We start from the raw sequence: 15,308 nt of genomic DNA, 5'->3' as shown, positions 1-15,308 counted from the left end.
CCACAGGCACCTATTCCATACAGTTGATGAAATGCTTTAATATATTTACAGCCCTTGAGTGATATTAAAGGCTTAATTAGATACTACCCAATATCTATATTATGTCCAATTGAAAATATTTATTTCAAGGCTGCAACTCCTTCTAGACCATCATTTGTTGTGATCATCTGTAGGTTACCAAAGGCAACCACAGTATTTAAAAAAAAATGTGCCTGATAAAATGTTCTTTGGATTAATCTTGCTGGATTAATCACTGCTTATCTATAATCTAGGAGAGCCCTTAATTATTGAGGACATTACGTACCAAAAGAGCGTGAAAGTGTGGATGGTATGTTATTCTGTCTTGTTCCAGCATATTAGTGCCGTTGGGATCCAATACACCCTTCCAACAGGAGGGTTCAGGTTGAGGTTTGGAGCATTTGGCTGAATCAGGTATTATCCGTGGGTTTACAGACACATGGAGTACCCCATGCAAAGTGTTTCCAAGCAGGCCGATGCACCATCGGCATCACAGTCCTGTGGGTCAGATGCTTATTGAAGCTCCTTGACCTCAGCCCTGACTCACCGGTTCGCAGCTTATTGGTGACGGGTAAGGCAGAGAATAGCTTGCCTGGAACTACCTCAACAGTGGCTCCCAGCGTGTGCCGTAAAATTCTAAAAACAGAGGAAATCAAAGAGAGAGAGAGGAAAAAAAAAAAGCGTATTTATATTCTTGCTGATGGAAATTATTTCTAGAGGTCATGACATAGGCTGGGTCTGTGAGATCCTGGAATCAATGTTTGTCTTCGTGGAGCTGAGTGTTTCTTTTCTGAGAGGACATGGGAAGTGGGAAACAGACAATGCCTCTTGGTGGCAATCCGAGTTGGCAGGGAGCCCCTTCTTCTGGGCAAAACTTCTCTGGGGCCTACAGAGCCTTCTCTCAGCCTCGGCCAACTCACCCAAGAGAGAGGTCCCGTCTCTTGCTATCTCTGACGAGAGAGCCTACGATTGCTCTGACCCTTGGTCTCTGCCATTTACGGGGGCACGATTTCGTTGAATTCAAAAAGGATTTCTCTTTTCTATGTTTTTTCCCTCTTCCTCTCCTTTCCTAACTGAGTTTCTGCCAAGGCAAACGGGTACAAACCGACGCCATCAGGAAATCTCGAGATGGAGCCCAGTTCTCCCGAACACTTCATACCCGAGTGTGTTCGTTCCCTGAATCTGCATCCAACACTTAGCCAAGCATGGATTCCTATAAAAGCCTTGTGAAAAGAAAACACGGATCAAAGACACCTTCAAAGTGTTGTCATGTCGCATTGAAAATCTCTGCGTGAGGGGCCAGTGGCCACCAGCAGCTCGAGGTCAGAACTTCCCCGACACCCTTCACACGGGGCCCTCCCGTAGGGTCCTTCCGCCAAGGAGGAGCTGTGCCCCCTCCCCAGCCTTGAGCCCCCCCCGTGAGAAAGGACAAGAGCAGCCCCACCAGAGGCCCTTTCCCTTGGCAACGCTCTGTGTCAGCAAAGCGTCTCCAGCAAGCATTTCCGTGGGAAGGCCTTCCATCTGGAGCTTGGCAGAGAGGGGAGATTTCCTTTGAGGTTGTGCCACCCTCTCCCTTCGGCTCTCCATAAGGTGCAGCTCGGAGGGGCCTTGTCTGACTTGAGGGCTGGTGCCGGCGTGTTTCACGGAGCCAGAAGGGCTCTTCTGACTCCCCTGCGCAAGCCTGCGAGGCGCTGAGAGAAAGAATGGTATTCGCTCTGCCACCACCTCCCATCTCAGTGTGCAACAGGTCACAAGATGTGACAAGTTCATGCGCTAATTCCTTCCTTTTCAGTTAACAGAGTAACACAGATGGGAACACTTACCCCGGGATCGGACGTAAACTGGAGCGGCAGGAGAAGGAGGACAGACACAGCCTGGCCCCCGCTCAGGATTCTGCTCGACAGAAATTGTTTTCAACAGCATCATCACCCGCAGCTGGGTAGCCCCGAGAAGCTACTCTCTGACAGGAAGGCGCAGGCCGCTGGCACGGGCCCTCGTCTCAACCCACCCATCCCGCAAAACGCTCCCAGCATGTTCAAGAAATAACAACACCAGGCAGCAACCCCATCGCCTCCCAGGAGTCTCTGGGTAGCAACGCCCAAGGCAGGAGTTCCAAAACCACCCCGTAGACTGTCTGCAAGATGATAAATGGAACATTAAAGGAAGAGGGATGTTGAGACAGCAGTGGTAGAGCCACGCACAGAACCACGGGGATGCCTGCCGTCTCTCCTGGCCGCTGGGCACTCTGCATACTCAGGTACAGAACCGGCTTTCAGGGTTTTGTCCCTTACCAGGCTCTGACCTACATTTTTATCCCAAAGTGACAGAGATCCATTGGCGGTCAAACGGCTAGGGCTCTGAAGTCTAAGAGGTGCCTTCAAATCCCAGGCTGCCACTCATGAGCCACATGTGTCGGAGCAAATTGATCCGGCTCTTCCTGAGCTTCTGTTTTCTCCCCTGCGAAACAAATTAGGAAACACTTTCCCCCTTTACTCAGCTGTTTAGGATCAAATAACATGTCCAGAGCTGGGACTGGGACCTACAAAGAGTAGCTACAGTTTATTGATATATTTCACATGTGCCAAGCAATGTGCCCGACACTCTTGTAAGTACATTTCTAATTAAACTTCACTGAAGCGCTCGGGGGCTTATGCTACCATCACCCTGGCACTGTATTGCCAACGAGGAAACCGGAAGTCAGGAACAAGATCCCACGAGCTGCAAGTGACCAGCTGGTTTGAAACCACCTCTATCTATCTAGGCCTTCAGAATCCAGATTCATAACCATATCGTAGGCACTTGGTAACAGTGGTGGTGATCACTGTCCTCGTCATCATTCATGATGGCTAGCCAAACCGTGAGGGGCCTCTATGCCTTGCTAGACAGGGTGCACGTCAATATTTTAGTGCCAGCTATAAGATGATGATATTAAAATAAATTATAAGGACTAACTCCAAACCTGGAAGAGAGCTACAAATTTTGGACATCAAGGAAGGAGAGAAAGACCATGCTTCTGGGAATTTGAGTGAGGTTCGGTCAAAATGAATCTTTGTGGACATTTGTCAATCACTTTCTGCTTGTAATCTGTTCATCCCTTTTTGTGGTAATAGCCTACCCTCCCTCCCGAGAAATAACCATTCTTCTATTCCATATGGCTCTGATGGGGATGACAAGTCACATTTTCCCACTGCACTAGACCACAGCGTGGGCTGCCAGTAATAGGCCTTGTTCACGGAGATTAGTACAGAGGGTGAGCCTATGATCCCAAAGGATCCATCAAGTGAATTCCAGAGGATTTCATGTATTGATAACAGAAGAATGAAAATGTCTCCAACTTTTGCCAGTGCAAGGCTGGCATGATGTAAGCGTGGAGCATTCTGTAGACATTTCTGTTTCTCATTTGTCCAAATAAACGGAGGAAGTCAGCTGTAGGAAGGAATGCAACCAACATAGGGAAAAGCAAAGGATACAGACAGAAGAAGAAGGAGGGGACGAACAAAAAGGAGGGGGAGAGGGAAAGGCAAAAGAGAAAAGGGGAGGAAGGAAAAGGAAAATGGAGAGGGTGGGGAGATAGCTATTTTTATCTTAGGATCACTTTGTGTCAAGATCAGTTCTAATGCAGGTTCCCATGTAGAGTTTCCATCATGTTACATGGGAGAATGCTGGTTCTCACAGTACGTATTGGCTATGTCAATGGTGAAGTCATGGGCATGTAAAGTTCCATCATCTAGGATGATCAACATTGTGGGGACTTTCAGAATTTCTAAGTCCCTGTCCCCAGAACAGTCTACTGGGTCATGTAGAAGCACATGTCAACTAAATTCCAGTTGGTTCTTTATTTTCAGTTGCATGATGTGATGGAAAGAGAATGAGCTTTGAAAGCAGGTAGATCTCATTTCAAATATCAGCTTCACCAGAATGCATGATCTTGGACAATAACTTGCTCCACTTGCTCATCTCTAATTGGGACCCGGGTACTCAGGTGTGAAAATTGGGTTGGGGGGCAAGTCAAATGCTCTATAGTAGGGAAAAAAAAGTGCCTTTGGCATAGTGCCCAGCCCATAGAATGTACTCTGAAAATAGTTCTTCTATTTCTGATAGTTCAGATCCACCCTTCCTTCACAAAGACTCTTCATGGGAACTGAGAATAGGTACCTGAGGTCTTTCTGGGAACGTTAAGGACCCTCCGTAATTCCGAATAATGTTTCTCGGTATGATGGGAGTTGTTTACGGCCATGCTATGTAAAATGTCAACAAAATATCTCAATCTCAACTCTCAGAATAAGTTGCAAAAATTAACAAGATATGTGAAGTGTCTAATTTGTTCACTAAATGAGCATAAATGAACAGTTACACTCCATACATCATTATCACCTCTCCCTGCCACTCTCTCCCTGAAGTAACAGGCTCACAGCTCCCATTGCCCCTGTTCCTGGGGTGGAGAAGGTATGATGATCTTTGAGCCCTCTCTGACCTCAGGATATGTGTAGTGACAAGGACGGCAGGGTGGTCTCATGGCTTCACCAGTTACTGTCCCTCTGTAGCAGATTTGCTTGAAGAAGGGAAACAGCACATTGCTGGCGGTTTGGGGAATTTTGTAGTAGAGTTGTTTTTATGCCTTTCTTACTTCCGATCCTGTATAGCAGCATATTCTTCATTTTTTTTTTTTTGATTATTTATTTTGGGGAGAGAGAGAGCAGGGAGGGGCAGAGAGAGAGAGGGAGACACAGAATCCAAGGCAGGCTCCAGGCTCTGAGCTGTCAGCACAGAGCTTGTCATGAAGCTCGAACCCACGAACCATGAGATCACGACCTGAGCTGAAGTCAGACGCTTAACCGACTGAGCCGCCCAGGAGCCCCTATAGCAGCATGTTCTGTAGGGATTGTCTCTGTCTCCCGTTCTTCCTTATCTTATCCTCCTCCTCCTCTTCTCTCTTCCTGCTCCTTCCTGCTGCCCCCTTCCTCTCTCTCTCTCTCTCTCTCTCTCTCTCTCTCTCTCTCTGTCCCTCTCTCTCTCTCTCTCTCTTTCATTTTTGGTCTTTGTGCCCCAGTTGTAGCAGACAAGGGGGACAAGACCAATGACTACAACTGAATAAGATACAACCTTCTGCCTCAAAGAGCTCACAGTCTCTTTGAGGACACAGACCGAGAGCAGTTTGTGATCACTGTTTCTTTAGCTTGCAGCCAAGGAGGTGGAATCAAGACCCGTGCCAGAGTGCAGAGCTGACTTCTCAGCCTGGGAGAGGTGACATTAAAGCTATGCCTCACATGGTACCCAGATGCCTCCCTTTGTACCCCGTGAGCCAGTTAAGAGGGAACTATCTTCCTATAAAAGCAGAGAGCCTAATGCCTGGCAGACCCTGGATGTAAATTTCAAACGCTGTGATTTAAGTAAAACTTATTTAAAGTGAAAGTTGTGGTCACACTGAAGATAAAACCCGTCTTTGTTTTTTGCCTTACAGAAGTTTATATGGAATTCCTTTCTTTCCCATTCTTGATGCCCATTGGGTGTAGGTATCCTTTTGGCTGACTCAGAACATTCATGGGGAAAATCAGAACCAGGGCCTGTCTCTTCTCCTGAAAACAGCTTCTCCTTTCAAATAAACCTGTGGGTAAAATGTTTACAAGTGTGATATTTCACACGTGGAGAAGAGGGCCACATTAATGGCATGAAAAGAGGTACCTGTCAGCTCATTCAAGCAATAGCCCTCATACTTCTGTGATTGGGAACATGGATTCCATGAACTCAGGAAAGGGAAGGATGGAGTACAATGCAGGGTTCTAAGAAAAATTACAGCAAGAAAGAGCTTGGAGTGAGTCTCCAACTGAGTCCCAGTGTTTATGGAAGATGTTCATGCATCAAAATGCACCATTTTGAATCCAAAGGAAGTCTTTCTTTCCCAGCCATCTAGAGAAAATAAATTAATATCCAATTAGCATCTACTGTGTTTTGCAGGAAGAGGGTGGGGGGAGAGAGGGAGAGAGAGAGAGAGAATGTTTATTATTTACGGCATCCTAGATGAGAATCGACGGTGCAAATTCCGTTGGCAAATCTGCTGTTGAGGTTTCTCATCTCTAGGAAGGGATTTTCCTTACTAAGAATTTCTCAGGTTTTTTTCCAGTCTCTGTTTTCTTAATTTCCTAATTTTACAAATTGTCCACAAGGGAACAGGGCTGAGAGGACAAAACCAACAGAGTGAGGCCGTGTGGGATTTGGTTGCCAAGACTCAAGAGGGTCCTGCTCTTACCGGAGCCTCAAGTCCAACAACAGTCTTAGTAACAAAACACAAACAGTTCCCTTGACACTCATTTGAAGGGGGAGGGTTGGGTGTGGGAGCAAATGGCTCGTCTTCTAATAGGACTGAAAGCAAAATTCAAGTGAAGTCAATTAAATCTACGAGCAAAGTAATTTTCACAGGACTTACCCAGCAGGGAGGAGCGGTCATATCGAAGATCGAACAGGGGAAACCAGAAGCATTTGCAACTGGACTCATCAGAACTCACAAGGGCGTTTTGGGATAGGATGGCAATGGTCTATTCAATGGAACTGTTCTGTCCTGGTGATTCTGGGGCTATGGAAACTCCTGTCCCTGTTCACTGGTGGAACAAAAGTGGTCTCTGTTATAGCCTCTAGGGTAGGGGGAGGCAATAAAATATTCAGGTTTGCCAGAATCGTGATGGAGACGGTGCAGTCCTGGCTTGTAAACAAGAGCCAAGGGGAGCCGGGAGGAGAGGACACCAATTTGGGTTGAATGGGCACGGAGGGAAGACAACAGGGACCCAGCTGCCACTGTGTCCCGTGAAGCACACCCGTGCAACTGAGGCACAGAAAGCAGGAGCAAGGCCAGCAGAGGTTTGCAAAAGGAGGCAGCTGGACTTTGTGCTGGGGTTTGCTGCGGTGTAGAGAACCCATTAGGTGATTCGTGATCGTTTACCCGATGGCCTACATGTGCCTGGTGCCATGTCAGGGATGCAGTGCAGTCAGGAGAGGGAGAGAGACAAGCTAAGCAACAGTTCCACATAATGGAATGAGTAACATGAAAGGGAAGTGTAGAGGATGCTAAGTGAATGCCTAGTCAGGCTGTACCAGTGGGAAAGGACTCCTTCCTGCCCCGTCCTATCTAGTTTAGGCCATCGTCATTTCTTGCCCGGGCACTGTGACAGTTCCACCCTGGTCTCTTCACATGCACTCGTTCTTCTTTCCGGCACAGCTGATTTATGGTATGATTGCATCCCATATTACATGCCTACCTGCCCCCTTTAATAACATCCCACCACACTATAGGTGCAGTCAAGATTCTTTGATTTGACCGGCATGGTTCTGCTGTATCTGCCTTATCTCTCCAAATTCATCCCACTCTATTCTATCAAGCCATCTGAAATGACAACACGCCGACGTCAGGATGCCTGCACAACACCTTGGCAAAGATGTGTATAAGAGAAAACTCAAGGTGGGTGTAGGAGAACAGTGTACATGTTCTCTCTGAAAGCCACATTTTGAATGCTCTGAGAAGGACCAGTAGACAGAATTCTGTGATGGCCCTTCAAGATCCATGGCCCCTGCTTTACACATATCTACTCCAAGTTATTCAGTCAAACACTAATTTAGGTGCTGCTGCGAAGAGATTTTGCAGATGGTAAAATCGAGGTCCCGTATCAACTGATCGAGAAATTATCCAATGAGCCTCACCTAGCCACAGGAGCCCTTTGAAAATAGAATGTTTCCTCCAGCATCACAGAAGAGGAAGTCAGAGATTTGCATAAGAAGTATTCAATGCGACACTGCTGGCTTAAGGTGGAGGGGTTCCGTGCAGCAGGGAATGTGGGCAGCCAAGAGTGGCCCCTGGCTCACAGCCAGCAAGGAAACAGGGATTTCATTCCAACAACCACAAGGAAATGAATTCTACCAACCACTGGTAAGCTTGGAAGAGGACCCAGAGCATCGAATGAGAAGAGTAGCCTCGCTGACTCTTTGACATCAGTTCAGTGAAACCCTGAACTAAGAATCCAGTCGTGCTACAGCAGACTTGTGACCCACGGAAACTATGAGCTCATACATTTACGTCATTTTAAGCTGCCACCCAGGACTATCAAACTAATGGTTGATGCAAAAAGGAAATTCAACTTTCAAAAGTCCTGGCTATATTGGACTCAAGTGGGTATTTTCCTGATCATTTACCAATGCCTCTCTGTGAAGTTTTTTTAATCCAGATAATCACCTACAGCACTGAGTGGGCACACATCACCTACGGCCTTAGGAAAAGGGCAGGGATTATTTCTACCCTGGTTGCAACTTGCAGTTAGAAATCTGACCTCTTGAAATATTGGGACTTGACCCAGGAATAGAGAGAGAGAGAGAGGATGGTGGACATTTAGATGATCTTTGTGAACAGCTAGGATTGGGTAAATGGCAAGAATGAATCAAAGGCTAGTGTTGGAAGCATGCGTACTTCTTGCATATTAGAATAACTAAATAAACGATTAACTGAATAACTAACTAACTCTTAAGTCCACTTCCAGATCACCTATTCCTCAAGTCTGTGAAGTGAATTTGAAAATACTGGCATACACTAGGGCCCTGAGTGCTTGTAGACACTGGAGTGAGACACGGCGGGACGTCCACAGCTATCTTTTGGCAGATAGCACACACGAAAGGCCTCCATTCTCATTAGAAGGGAACTGGGCTAGCATTGACACTTGACCTGTGGCATTGTTCTCCCAGTATACACAGTCTGAGTCAAGAAAACTCCTTGCCAAATGGGAATTGCTGGCCCGCTGCCCAATCACTAGGCCCTGCTTGTTTTAGAAAAATTTATTACCATAAAAAAGAGACAAATTGTAAAACTCAGACTTCAGTGTTGAAAAATTAATTAGGCCTTTGGCTCTCTCTTCTCAGCATTTGTAGAGAATTTCTTTGTATACTTAGCTGGTTCGTTGATGAGGGTTAAATATGTGTACCCGAGAGATTAACACTCTTATTGGAGCTATTTCAAGAGGGAAAGTGTGTTAGAACCAGAGCCCATTTAGTATTTCCAAAGAACATAGCAGGAGAAGTCAACTAAGTGAGCTTGGTGGTTGTTAGGAAGGGCTTCTTACCGGAGGCAGCTTTGGGATGGGGGAGGGACAGTCCACGTGTCAGGCTGGGGAGAGACAGGGCAATCTAGTTAGAGGTTACAGAAAGTATAATGATGGCGGCATGGATGAACATGGTGGACCCAAGAAACCAAAACCCAGATTCAGCATGCTTGGAGTAAAGAATCTAGCTAATGGCAAGAAAAGAGGATACAAAGCTGGAGACGAAAATGGAAAGGTAGGTCTGAGTCAGAGCAGTAGCAGTCTTGATGCCTTCCTCGGGGATCTGGGTTTTAACCTATAAGCACCGACATGTTTTTACCAAGGGCATAGTATGATCACTCTCATTTCTGAATATTATCTCTGAGAGTGGCAGTGTGGAAAATCAGAAAATGCCATATGATATCCCATTTTCTGGCTTTGCTAATGTCATGAATTGGAATAAGAATGAAATTGGGGGTGAGGAATGCATTTAGTTAGCTTTTAGGCATGTCTGCATTGCACACGTGGGTATGTCCTGTTTCTGTGGCTCGGGAGCTAGATTACAAGGAGATTCAGACGGAAAAGCTGTTGCACTGAACAATGTGGAAACAGGAGCTTGCCTTGGGGAGCAGGTAGCAGGGTTGTTTTTCACCTCTGCAAATCAGGACTCACCTCGAGCCCATGCTGCATTGGCCAGTCACTCTTTTGCATTTTGTTAATAAAGTAAGTCACTCATTTATTTATCAGTTATCAAGTTTTTAACGAGAACCTGCTATAATGGGCACCATTCCAGCACCAAGACAAGGTGGACAAAGTCATTAGGCCCCTAAAGACTCAGTCTTCAGAGAGATGAAGACAAATAACAAACCACTAAATCAGCAAATGCCAGAAAGTATAAGGGCTCTTCGGAAAACAGGTTAAGGAGATCAAACGTTGTCGAGGTGATGGAAATTCCATTTTAGGTAGATTGGCCAGGGAAATTTCCTGTGAGGAGATGACATTTGAGCAAAGACCTGCATGAGTCAAGGAGCGAGCCAAGTCAAGGTCTAAAAGATCTGTACCAGGGACATTCAAGGAGAAGCGAGAAGGTTACGCATAGCCAGAGTCAAGCGAATGAGACGTGGAGGACGAGACTATGAGAATCAGGTAGGCAACTGGGCAGGAAGGGGCTTGGGGCCAGGGCCGGTGAGTGTGGGTGACATGGGAAGCCGTTAGTAGCTCCTAAACAAGTCAGTGGTGGCATCTAATGCGTATTTGGAACAAATATTGCTCAAACATTAGAGTTTTATTATTATTGGGGCTATTGTTATTATTATCACCATTCACTCTTTCACTCACATGCTCCTATATTCTAGAACCATGTTCTGAATGCTTTCTCCGTGCTAGGCATTGTGGTAAATACGATGAGCGCCGAAACTAGTAAGACGTGACTCCTTCCATCACTGGCTTGCAGGGTTACAGGGACGTGTGCATGGACCACACTTAGCACTGAAATATCTTCGATTCACTTCAGACCCAAACTCTTTATACCTCAGGTGCAGATGGTAAGATAATTTAAATATCAGGGATCTTGGCATGTTTTTGTCATCTGGTCAAGATCCCTCACTTTCTTTATTATTTGGTTTTATTCCCATTCCTCACTGCCATTCTAAGATCATTCACATATATAGTTGGATTTTAGAAATTCCTCCAGAATGTGTTTTCCAGGTTTGTGGCAACTCTTTTTTTTTTCCTTCCAAAATACACATGCCAAGTCAGGAGTGAGAGTATAATGCATTAAATTTTGTGTGGAAACCAAGAATCTGTATTGATATATCCCAGTGTAGGACTTTTTGAAATGGGAGGCACTGAAGTCCAGTGGTATGCTAATACACCAACACTTCTAGGGAAGAAAAAGGTCCTGACTTGTAGTATTTGCTGATTCTCATGGTGTAAATATTCTCATCGTGACCAATTTCAAGCTGAGATTCAACAATCAGGTTGCAAAAGGCCCAAGTATTTAACGACTGTCTGGCACAGGTCCAGCATACTGTTGTATGGTTCCTTACCTTCCCCTGAAGGGTATAAGGAGGACACGGCCCTACTCATGACATCAGCCCATCCCCACTCAGTGTGTCATTCTTCCCAGATATCAGGAATCTTCGGCCTCCTTCCATAAAGTGAGATGGGTGTTCCAGAAACCCTGATACACCCATCCAGAGGTGAGTGAGAGAATGGCTTTTTCTTTTCAAGGATGAGTTAAGAAAGTTTCTCCTTAGGCCAGCTGGGAGCCCTGTTGTTGGAGTCTCCTGTGTGCACATGGTATAAGCCAACTGGTAAATCCTGACGCTGTGGACACATTTCAGCCAAATTAGAGGGATGGCTTGGGACCATTCTAAATATTGCCTCAGAAATGTCTACAATCCTTATGTTACGATGTTTATCTGCTGTTGGTCACTGAAGAGCCTGGTTGGGCAGACAACCGGTCCCCCAAATATACAGGATACTTGGAGATAGACAGTCATTAAAATGAGGAGCTGAATCATTTCTTGAAGGTCCAACGGTGATTTCTTTTGAGTTACGCTTCCATGGAGGTTCTGACATCTTTTAAAAAATGTGTGTTCTTCCTCTTAAGGATATAAATGATCCATCATGCTGCTTAAAAGTGGAAATAATCATAATAATCATCATCACAATAAAAAATATGGATTGAATTGTGTCCCTTCAAAACTATATGTTGAAATCTTACCACCAATATGATGGTATTTGAAGGCGGGCCATTTGGGAGGTAATCAGGGTTAGATGTGGTCTCGAGGGTGGAGCCATGATCTGGTGGGATTAGTGCCCTGATGAGGAGAGACACCAGACAGCTTGCTCAATCTCTCTCCACTACTCTCTCTCCAGCTACAGAAGGTGGCTATCCGGAAGCCAGGAAGAGAACATGCCAGAAACCGTACTTGATCTTGCAGGCTTTCATCTTGGACTTTCCAGCCTCCAAAACTGGGAGAAAAGAAATTTCTGGTGTTGAAGCCACCCACTCAAGGTGTTTTTTAATGCCAGCCTGAGCAGACTGCTACTTCTACTCACACTGCTACTGTGGCTAATAATAAGTGAAGCACCCTACACGCATACTCTCCTGTAGTCCTCACGATAACCTGTTAGGCTGGCTTTTGTATTTCCCTCACGAGTGAAGAAATAAGAGAAGTTAAGGAACACAGGAAAGGCCATCCAAGACGGTAAGTGACAGCTGGGTTGGAGCCCAGACTACATGTGGCTGGAGTGCCCACTCTTCCCCGCTAGGCTGTAATGCTTCCCAAAGGTTACTACATACAGGCTTGGTATAGAGGGGGGCTCGGAATACATCTGTGGAATGTTTGGAAATGAAGGGTGGATGGTTAACCTTCCAGGACAGGAAACCGAGTTTGGAACACGTAGAGTTTTGTAAGCGCTCAACAGGGTGGAAGACCATGCCGATGAAGTCACAGCAGAATTCTCTGCTATGAACCTCAAAAATTTAGTTCTTTCTTGGAAATGCGGGGGGAAAAGGAGTGTAAGCCTAAGGTAATTTTCCTTTTATACTGTTACACTTGTCAGGGTGCCAGCGTCCACATATTTCCCCCAGGGATGAAATTGCAATGCCTAATTTTCATGATTGTGTGATGATTACAGAATTAAGTGCTGAGGGAAGAATCACAAAGTGCAAAGAAGTCTGCATGCCTTTCCAACTGGTTAAAGGCAGGCTTGATGCTTTCTCTTATTTGCAGGAGACTTCCTACATATGGGTTTTCTTCACATTCCTGCTGTGTGGACTATTTATCTCCGGATCATCATACAGATCCTGACTGGCTGCAACCTGTGTCTTTATGAAGAAACACTTGTAAATGCATTGTCACCATTTAAAATGCAGTATATCCCAGTTGCACTGAAAATAGCAGGGAAGTTTCACACTGAAGATCAGTTAACTTTGGTACAATGGTATTAATGTTTGGGATTTAAAAAAAATACGCACTTTTCCACTACCAAGAACTTTTCCCAATGATTAGATAGGGTTTTCTGCATAAGAAAACTTGGGACAGTGTGAAAACGAGCTTTTCGTTATACGTATAAATGCAATTCTCATACAAAGTTTAACTGTCCAAATCATTTATTTGTTCATGACACGTAAAGGAGAAAGGAGTAATGGGAGAGAAAAATCAGGTCCTGACTGCATCAGTTTAATCCAGAGGAGTTATTTTTGATTAAAAAAAAAAAAAAAAAAAAGCTAGAGAAAGAATTGCGGACGTAGAATTCATCCCTGCTCGTTCATTTTCCATTTTAGTGGGCTGCAGCCAGACCTGTGAGGAGTGTTGCCAAAGCCAGCAAGAGGTGTCCGGGGCTCACTCTGGGGGCTGACTGAGTTGTGCCCTTGCTGACCACAGTTGAAGCAGATGGAAAGGACCGGCGTGTTCTGATGGAGTTCTCTGTTCCCCTCTGGGGCCGGTGGGAGGAGGCACATCCATTTGTCCTGTTTTACAACTGCAATGCCTTTCCCTCTTAAAAGGAAGAGATTGCCACATGCTATCTGCCCCACCATTAGTCAAGCCGTGGAAAGAACTCAATAAGGGCTAAGAAGTACAATGCCCAAAGGGACACCATCAATCCCTTATTACCACAACTTCCTCACTCTTGAGTTGTTTATATTGATTTATCTTTTGCTCAGGTAGAGTGACTTAGTAATTTTCTCTGCAAGAGAACACGGATTGCCTCTGTTCTGAGCCCATGCCTGTCTGAGAATGTTTTTCATCTGCCCTCACGGAGTAATTGGGTATGGGATATTGGGGCCATTATCTTTTCCCCTCAAAACTCTGCAGTTGGTTTATTCAGACACTTGTGTGGCGGGTATCCAACTATGAAGCTACCATGACTTGGGGTCTATTTAAATCAAGCTACCTTTTATTCCCATTTCCACGTAGGATGTATGCTTTATATTTGAATTACCAGTAAGTTACCTGAGCTTTACTCTGTTGTTAATTTTTTTACAAGGATTAATGAATTATTGTAGTCAGCAGCCTTCTTTTACTCAAGAATGTCTTCTAATATTCCTTTAAATATTACTTCTGATGGGTCTTATATGCATAGTTTATTTATATTCACATCTCTCTCTCTCTCACACACACACTCACCATAGATTTCATATATACCCTATACTGCACTAGGCTCCTTACTGTTTGTTTCCATCTAAATTTCAAAGTCCCTTTTCCCTTTTGTCTCTTCCAATATAGGTTATTTTTTATCATAAAATCTATTATTTACCACTTTTCCATGGGTCCTTAATGCAAAGATCAAGCAAATAATGCATCTTTTAATCTTCCCCCTGAACTATCTTTTCTGTCTTTTGGTCATTTTACTTAATGAATGCTTATTTTGATTTCATAGATTTCACACCTTATAGAACATTAAACAGAAGTATTCTAAAATTTCTATTTTGGAGAGTTCTTATCTAATTCTTGGGGATCAGTAAGATGTGGAGGTTTGTTCTTGAGCCCATCTGGAGAGGTTCCTCCTCCCCCCCGCCCACGATTGGATTTGCCTTCACAGGAGACTGGAAGAGAGGCTATACTTTTTCCTGTGTCCTTCTCTCTGGTATAGTCTCCCCTGGGCTCGCTCTTGATACTTGTACAATTTCTGGGTTTTTATATAACCCATAAAATGTTGTTAGCATAGAAAAGGCAGACTCCAATCACCCCTCTAAGGTTTTGTTTTGTTTTATTTTCTAGTTGGAAATATAATCTTGGACTCCCTTCAAAGAAATTTACTGACATGAAGAAGCCCTGTGTTCCAGGGTATGAACTTCAGAAATAATCTTTCAGAGGAGAGATGTTTTCTATAATAAAACACTAAGTAGCAAACCATTCAAGATGCTAGCTGCCTCCTTGGCATTACAGGCATAAACCTGCCTCATTAAAAAAAAAAAAAAAAAAAAAAAAAAGCCCCTTCTACTGAGCTGCACCCCTAGTCTGGGGCCCTGTGGCTGTTGGTGTAGAATATAATGAGATTATCACACATTTGTTGATTTGCCTCAGCCTTGTCTGACGTTGAACCGCATGCTGTATAAATGAATGTGTGCTAGTAGGTTAGAATGTAGTTTTAATAACGGTAGGACTTGCGGTGGTGTTTCCCTCCTGCTTTTTATGTAGGTAATGGCTCCAAGATGCTTCCTGAGCTTGTTTCAATTGTTTAGAAATTTACCTACTCCGTCCTTCACCTCTAAGTTTTGAT

The 15,308-nt window shown here is 44.7% G+C and overlaps 1 long non-coding RNA gene across 2 annotated transcripts in view; it reads right to left on the bottom strand.

Annotated features, from left to right (window-relative positions):
- The window catches only part of LOC106974497 (uncharacterized), a 50,394-nt gene extending 37,396 nt beyond the window's left edge, over positions 1 to 12,998 (bottom strand). For both annotated transcript variants that reach the window (XR_008289104.1, XR_008289105.1), the window contains exons 1-2: positions 6,443 to 12,998; positions 305 to 5,925 (exon numbers count right to left, since the gene is read on the bottom strand). This is a non-coding gene — a long non-coding RNA (uncharacterized LOC106974497). The remainder of the gene's footprint in view (positions 1 to 304; positions 5,926 to 6,442) is intronic.
- Between the last annotated feature and the right edge of the window lie 2,310 nt (positions 12,999 to 15,308).

This window comes from Acinonyx jubatus, chromosome A3, assembly GCF_027475565.1.
Source record: "Acinonyx jubatus isolate Ajub_Pintada_27869175 chromosome A3, VMU_Ajub_asm_v1.0, whole genome shotgun sequence".
In the NCBI taxonomy this organism is placed as follows: Eukaryota; Metazoa; Chordata; class Mammalia; order Carnivora; family Felidae; genus Acinonyx; species Acinonyx jubatus.
This window is presented reverse-complemented; position numbering and strand designations above follow the sequence as displayed.